This window comes from Rhagoletis zephyria, unplaced genomic scaffold (genome assembly GCF_001687245.7).
Source record: "Rhagoletis zephyria isolate East Lansing unplaced genomic scaffold, Rhagoletis_zephyria_1.1 Rzeph_scaffold_00100, whole genome shotgun sequence".
NCBI lineage: Eukaryota > Metazoa > Arthropoda > Insecta > Diptera > Tephritidae > Rhagoletis > Rhagoletis zephyria.
This window is the reverse complement of record NW_016157184.1, coordinates 8486-17394: the sequence shown is the minus strand read 5'-3', so window position 1 is coordinate 17394 and position 8909 is coordinate 8486.

The following is an 8909-nucleotide window of genomic DNA, read 5'->3' as shown; positions in this document are numbered from 1 at the left end:
AAACAATTCTTGCTTTTTGCATTGCGTAATTTTAACTGGGATTCAGATTACAATCTCCCCCCTTACACAAGTCGTCTAAAGCTCATAAATTTGCCTACACTCGCAAGTCGTAGAGAAATGCTGGGTATAATATTTATCGTAAAATTAATGACAGGCTTGATTAATAGCCCGGCCCTCCTGGCTGAGGTAAATTTTAATGTTCCTTCTCGAGTGTCAAGACACTTTCGACCTCTATTTTTAAAGCCATGCAAAACTAATTTTGAACTAAACGAATCATTCCGTGGTTTATGTCAAGATTTTAACTGTCATTCCAGCACGTTTGACGTATCGGACTCGATTTTTACTATAAAGAAAACTATTATTTCCACTCTCAATAATTGAAATACTGTCTTTAGCATATCCAATCAGCTGATGAATTTGATTCTGTAGCTGAATAGTTATCTCGACACTTAGCAAACTCCTGTTTCCACTACTCGGCACCAGAAAACTAAAAAAAAAAAAAAGGTTCCGTACGCCATGCGGACTGCGCCCCTCATGTCGGTTGGGCGGGAATGGAGGGTAAAAAGGCGTTGGGATTAATTAATTAATTGATCCCATTTTATTAAAATATAAAAGTTTAATAGGGTAGAAATTTTGAAATTATTTAGCTTTAGCATGACAATTGCAGAAAACTGCAACTACTCGTGAAAACTTACAATAAAAGCAATGTAGATGAAGGTAATAAATATTATTATTAAAACTAGATCCATATATAAAACATTTTACATCATTTATTTGAATAAATCGGAATATATTTTTGCATATAAGATAGTTTCCATTTAACTCATAAAGTACATATTTCACTACAAATATTTTTAAGATCATTTTGAATTGCAAAAGTAGCGCTAATTAGTTGTATTGAAGTATAAAACATTTTATTACGTTCATGTTTACTTATAAAGCGCATAACAATATTTCTGTCGCCATTTTCCGCTGTTAAAATTTTTCACCACGTTATTTTGCTGCACAGCACCCTGAATGCGGTAACACAGTTGCTCGCAACACTCAAGTTCTTTATGGGGACCAAATTAACAGCCACAACAACAAAAACCTTNTCCGCTGTTAAAATTTTTCACCACGTTATTTTGCTGCACAGCACCCTGAATGCGGTAACACAGTTGCTCGCAACACTCAAGTTCTTTATGGGGACCAAATTAACAGCCACAACAACAAAAACCTTTTCTACTAGTATACTGTGCTAAAAATCCAATACCATCTTGTGTGGTAGTTTAGTCAAGACGGAAAACTTTTTAAATTAATTTTGTAAACATAAAATATAACTGCGGCAATGTCATCGGTATCTTCCTTTTTATTTATTGCTTTTTCTCTTTTCTCCATTATTCTTAGACTTTCCAGCGTGTACCTAGTTCTTTCCCTTTTCTGTGTGTTCACTAGTTACTATGTGTTGTGCTAGTGCTGTGTTTGTTTTTCGTTTTTTATACCTTTCATGAGCATGAAATGGTATTATAACTTTGGTCCGATGTTTGTAAGTACCAGAACCAGAAGAGATAGACCCATTAAAATGTATACTTAAATGATCAGAACGGCGAGCTGAGTCGATTTAGCCATGTCCGTCTGTCCGTCTGTCCGTCTGTCTGTCTGTCCGTCTGTTTGTATGCAATCTAGTCTCTCAGTTTTCGAGATATCCGGATCAAATTTAGTAGGCGGGTGTATTTCTATAATGTATTAGTCATTTGTCGGNCGGGTGTATTTCTATAATGTATTAGTCATTTGTCGGAACCGGAAGAATCGGACCACTATAACATATAGCTCCCATACAACTGATTGTTCAGATATGAGATTTTTCGTTATAACTTCTCCATTTATGCAGCTAGGAACATGAAATTTTGCAATACTTCCACCCATTATCAACAGAAAACTTAGAGTGAAAATTACAAAGATCAAGTCACTATAACATATAGCTCTCATACAACTGATTATTCAGATATAAGATTTTTCGTTATAACTCCTCCATTTAAGTAGCTAGGCACATGAAATTTTGCACTGTTGTCACTTATTATCAAAAGAATACTTTCAGTGAAAATGGCGAAGATCGAGTCACTACAATCTATATCCACCATACAACTGATTGTTCAGATATGAGATTTTTTGCCATAACTTCTTCATTTATGCAGCTACGAACATCAAAATTCGCACCGTTTCCACTCATTATTAACAGAATACTTGTAGTGAAAATAACAAAGATCGGGTCACTTTTACATATAGGTCCCATACAACTGACTGTTCAGATATGCGATTTTTTGTTATAACTACCCCATCTATGCAGCTAGAAACATGAAATTTCGAACTATTTTCACTCATTATTAACAGAAAGTTTACAGTAATATTAACAAAGATCGGGTCACTATAAGCTGTTTATTGCCCCCATACAACTGATTGTTCAGATATGGGGTTTTACTGTAAAACTCCTTTATTTGGACAGCTAAAACCGATAAATTTCGTAAGCTATTTTTTAAATAATAATACAAAGTCTACTGAGAAAATCGTCAAAATCTATGCTGTATAATCTTAATCTCTTGTACCACTGATTGTTCAGATACCAGTTTTTGCGATATATGTATCTCCTCTATCTATGTCTGCTGTGAATATATAAATTTTTTTCAAATGCAGCAATCTGCTCTTACTTGTTTATATCANCCTCTGATTGTTTAGCTAGAATTTTTTATATATGTATCTCCTCTATCTATGTCTGCTGTGAATATATAAATTTTTTTCAAATGCAGCAATCTGCTCTTACTTGTTTATATCAGCTTCGTGTTCTGCTAGCCGGGTACCTAGAGCTCGCTTAGTTGTTCCAATGTACACTTTGTCACAGGCTTCGTTTTCTTTGCCTTTACATTGAATTTCATACACAACGTTGCTTTTCTGTTGGGAGTCAATTGGGCTTTTTGTTTTTGTATAAACTGATATAAACTGAAGATAAGGTGGAGTTTGATTTGTATGCAAAAGTTATGTTTTGTGCTTTTGCTAGTTGGTGATTGCAGTTTTCGCTTAGCTTAGGTAACGCTGTAATATTGTTTTGCTGTATTCGTTGCTTTTGAGTTTTCGGTTTTATTTCGGTGACTATCTATTTACATTAATTTTTGTTTTAATAGTTCGCGTACTAAGTAGTCGGGGTATTTTTTTTAAATTTTCCTTATTTTTTCTATGTTTGTTGGGTGAAATTTAGGATGGCTAATTGTCAGTATTTTATGTATAAGGTTTTGGCGGTGTTAATTTTATATTTGGTGGGTTGCGAAGAGTAATAATTAATTAGGCGTCCAGAAGTTGTAGGCTTAGAATACCAATCTAATATAAGGTTGCCATTTTCTCTAAAAATACGCGCATCTTCTGGCATTTTCTTCCATTTCTACGGTAAACTGAATTTTGCTGTGATATTTGTTTAGTGTTTTTAGAATGATATTCACTTCGTTTCTTTTAATTATCGGAAAAATGTCGTCCATGTATTTGGTAATGAATTTAATTTCAATGTTGTAGTCGTTTTTGAGCACCGAAAGGGTATTGTCCAATAGATCATCCATGATGATATCAGCAATCGTTGGAGAAAGAGGGTTTCCCATGGGCATTTCGAAAGTTTGCGTCTAGAGTTTGTTGTCATACATTGTAGAATTATTTTCCATTTTCTTTGTAGACAGAGAGTTTGTATGAATTGTTTCCATATTTTCGATATTTATGGAAATAATTCAGTTTTTAATTATTTTCGACTTGGAAATTAAAAAAAAAAAATATTAAAAGTCTGAAAACGTAGGATTTTCCCAGCGATTAGTAAAAGTCTCGCTAACCTAACTATTTAAGACATTTTTCAATATTTTCAATATTTATGGAAATAATGCAGTTTTCAATTCTTTTGTAGTAAAGTCGTGTGTTGCCATTAGATGGGTGGCAGCTTCGCTAATCATGTGCATATTCGTCCCCCACATCTATATCTAATTAATTAATAAACCTAAATTTATAAAACACATATTTGTAAACTTCATTTCATTGATATCACCTATTTCTAGGGACACGAATTTCGATACGATACGATACCATATCGATAGTTTTGGCATTCGATACCGATATTTTCTACTCGATAGTCTTAAAACGATATTTTTTAGAATCGAGTACCAGAACCCTAGTATCGTATCGTATGTCATAAACTCACATTACAAGGATAATGTTATTAACAATTCTTCCCGATATAAATTGGGCTTTAAAGAGCAGAAATTTGTAATATAGTTAGGACTGCATGTGGTGGAATTTTAACCCGCAACTTCGATGTTTTAAGTCAATACCACAATCTCTACGTGTTGTAACACAATATGTTAGTGTTTGATCGAGATTCTCCTCCGATTTGTCGCGTGCGCCTTAAGTTCTGAACACATTGAAAAGGACGAGCTACGGGTCACAGCTTCCAATTTGTTACCTTCATTATATAAACGCTTTGTCGATGACGACATGATTTTTTTGAACGGGCAGCGACATGATAAATTTGTATGAGTTTAACATAAAAGAAGAGGCAGAACCTTATCGGTCGCTGGAAAAATAGAAATAGATCTAATCTGGCCAAAACCACAGTCGTCGCTAAGCCCGGTCGTCGCCAAAATAATTATATACATAAAAGTACGTGTTAAAATAATTTGACAGCTGTGGTCGGTAGCTCGTCGTTTGCATTGTGCTCGGGCTACTAATGTTGTGGCACAAAAGGGGTCCCTACAGTTTTATGTCGACTTTGAACGGCGATTTTGTTTTAATAGGAGCTGTTTTTCATTTTCAAGCTTTGCGCACTTCTAACCATTACACAGCGGCCCATATACGATACCTATATTCAGATAAATTTTTTGGATTTCGGTATCGGTATTTGGAATATCGAGTCTTTTTATTCCGATATTAATGGGTACCCGATATTTTTAAAGCGATACATTAAATGAGTACCATATCGATACTTTCTGTTCGATATCGTGTCCCTACCTATTTCTGCTACCAAATTTTCATGCATCCAAAAAGACAAACAAATGAAAACGTAAGTATATATGCATTTATAAATGTAAATATGTTAAATAACATATCTACGTTTTACAGGGAAAGCATACCCTGGCACATATCTTCGAACAAGAATTTTCATACATGTATGTATTTAACCAAAAATTTTCATCTTATTTTATTAAATCAATGCCGCGATAAAGAAAATTCGAACCAAAGCACTTAACATTCATACTGTACATACATTCATACATTCATATGTGCATATTACATATACACGGTCAAAAATTTGGGTTCAATTTTTAAACCGCGCTGGGACTACTGCCTTTTTTAATCTTTTATAGTCTACTTTTTAACCAGTCAATAGTTTTAAGCAATTTTAAATATATTCTGGTTTAAATTTTAGTCCAAAAAGTTCGTGGTTTAAAAATAAAACCAAAATGTTTTAATTCTTGTTTCTAGGTTTCATATATAGAAAATTTGGTTTAAAATCTAAACCGAAATAGAAAATGTTTGCACACAGCGAAATGTGGTGTTGATTCAAACTCAACATATGAAAGCACATTTACATACATGCGTGGCTGTAGGTGAGTGTGCAAAAATGCTTGCTACAATTGGTTGCTACCAAGGCTGTCAAAATCATGATACTTTTTTCTTTCGTCTGTCGATTTTAGAACTGGTTCGGAACTATAGAATTTAGGACTAGTTCGGAACTATCGAAAAAGGGATGCAGCGGGGGGCAATTGACACTTCCTAGGACATCGCCATGTTAAATTCGCCAGTTGCTTGCATGCAAAAGAGATTTATCGCGAACCAGTACTGGGTCTAAATGCACTTGAAGCGCACCAGTTCAGAACCAGAGATTTTCCCCGCAGGGAAGTAATTAACCAATTTAAAGAACAAAAACGCAAAAGCCAAAAGCAAAAACGCAGCTTTTCGTTGTCTAACAAGAAAAACATGCATTTACTTTGATGAGACAATTTCTGTTAAATTTATTTTGCCTCTGGCTGGGCTCTGTTAAAATTTGTTTGTCTCTGGCTGGCCGCTCTTAAAATGCGCTTCGCCAGTTTTATTGGTATTTGACAATTTCCACGCTGATTCGTTCTTGGACCTCCTCTATAAATTTACGTTCTCTGATATACACATGTACAGTGGAGTAGCACTAGCTTGGACTTCGCATTGGTTGTACTATAATGTGTTTGAATCTTTTTATGGTACCGAAGATATGGTTACGGATGAAAAAAAATTAAAATAATTTATGGATATATATAAATATATATTTATAAACGCTTTCAAGTATAGAAATTTTTAAAATTAAAAAATAAATAAAATCATTTTTTAGCATTTATACAAATGGTGTTCAAGGCACATTGACCCCCCCTTACAAAAATCGTGGCGACATTTTACAATTTCGGACCGAAAAATGTGAAAACGAGCTAAGTTGCCACGTTACATTTGTGAACTTCCGATAAAACCACATATGTTTGTTATTTTAGAAGTTTTGATTTTATTAAAAAAAAAATATTGTCTTTTCCTGCAGAAAACGTTTACCTTTATTTAATGTTTATTAGAATGACACCTTAAAATATTAGTTAATGATTGAAATTGAATTGGTTGGGATACCTAAGAGAAATTGAGTGTTTTGCAAAAATTACAAAAATTCGAGATAACTTACTTTACTGGATATAGAGAAATATGTGCCACTTTTCACATGGCTGGCCGAGATTTCTTCATTTTAAGATTTTAGAATTTTTGTGTCGGATTGAAAAAGTTGGGCTTGATGGTGATGAATATGCGGGGAGATGCGCTGATGTAGTATTTATGAATGAATAATGATCTTGACCATGAGAAATATGCGAATGCGTTTATGAATGAAATTTTTATTTTTGTATTTGAGTATGCGTGTAATTATGTGCATATGTATGGATGCTGTCGTGAGTTTTAAATACCCTACAGTGGGGCCGGTTACAATTGTCGCAATCGCACTAGTTACATTACTGGTTCCAATAGCATATTATGCTCCAGATAGTAAGAAATCGAGCTATTGGTTACATATTACACCTTTTAAAGGTTATTGGTCGTTTTAATATGATATTTAGTGCTCCCTTATTACACAAAGGAATTTGTTATTTATCATTTAAATACAAATAACAAATTTTGAATACTTTTCCATGTTCTGTTTCCCACGTGTGACCACCACGCAAATATCTGACTAAAAAGTACAAAAATAAAGCAATACATATGTAGATACTCCTTTTTACATAACTACAACTTTTTAAATTTTTTTTGGTTTCTTTTCAAATATGCTTATATATATAAATGGGGCAATTCACGTCAAATATCCCAGCGCCCTGAGCGGTGCAAACCTAGCTACTTTTCGACTAGCTGGGAAGCAGACAGAAAATGGGAAAAATTATTCGAAAACTATGATTTCTATAGATAGCCCGATGGTACTATGCGTTTTCCAAAATTTTCCCATTTTCATGGTGAAAATTCTGAACGAAAATTTATTTGTAATTTTTCTGAATTATGGTAATTTTTAATATTGTTTTCAGTTATCTCAATCGAAAAATCAAGTCTTTTTACTAGGGCTGTGCGATTATTCGATTACTCGAGCAAGTTGGTTAATCAATTATTCGGTTAATCAATTACTCGAGTAATCAAGGTTTTGATTACTCATAACGATGATTAATCGAGTTACTTGAAATATGATTACTCAAAAATAATAATTTTGCACGTAATAGAGTTTGCACGTTGTTTTCAAAGTATCAAGGAACTTTAACTAATTTATACATATGTAAAGAGTTGAAATGTTGATTACTCATTTTACTCGAAATGTTGATTAATCATAAAGCATTTTACTCAAATATTTTTGTTTTTGGTTAATCAAAAATCTTGATTACTCGAGTAACTGAACTTTTGAGGAATCATAATTTCCAATTAATCGAATAATTGAGTTATTTACTTTATGATTAATTAAAACTTTGAGTAATCAATTAATCGCACAGCCCTACTTTTTATATATGAATCACTAATAAAAAGGGACCTTTTTTTCCTTTTCCGAGTTATAAAGCCTTTTAGAGCGCAGTGCGCTAATCTGCTAACCGTGCAAGTCATAATAATATTGTTATAACTTTGCAACTACTTGATGTGTAAATCTTAAACTTCCTTAGATAGTCTTCTACAATATTGTTTTAAAACAAAAAAATTTATTCAAACTTTATAACACAACTTTTGCATTTGAAAACAAACACCCTCTTAATTCTCATAAAAAAGTTATAAACGTGTAGTTTTATTTGTACTGAGTATTAAGAAGTGGTGTTAAACTTAAATTCTTTGGAATAGTTTGTAGTTTATTGTATGAAAATTTCAAATCGATCGATATACAAACGACTGAGATATAGTGAGTTTAAATGACGAGTTTGTTAAAATTATCATCAAGGATCAGTTCAGCTGCAGCTTTTTTATTTTACCTTCCTTTTATTAGCTCGGGATGTAACTATTTAATATTGATGCGCCTAAAAGCAGAGAACTTAGATAGATAGAGAAGGTGCAAACTGAAAGTGGAAACTATTCGCGGACGAAAAATTAACAGCGTTAGAAAAGTTCAAGTCGGAATGTAAAAATTCTGTTGAATTTAATGTTGATAACATAATACAATGTTGAGCAACATGAAATGTGATGTTCTTTGTGAGCAAATAAACGAAAATATGGATAATCTTCACATAATTTTCATTAATTTGTAATTTTTGCTAAATTTTTTATCTTGTTCTCCTTTTATGAAGATGCAAATACAATTTAAAATAATGATAGTTTGGCATAAAGTTTACACACATATGTACATGCATACATATACTGGCAATCAAAAGTGAGTGCATGGTGTTTTT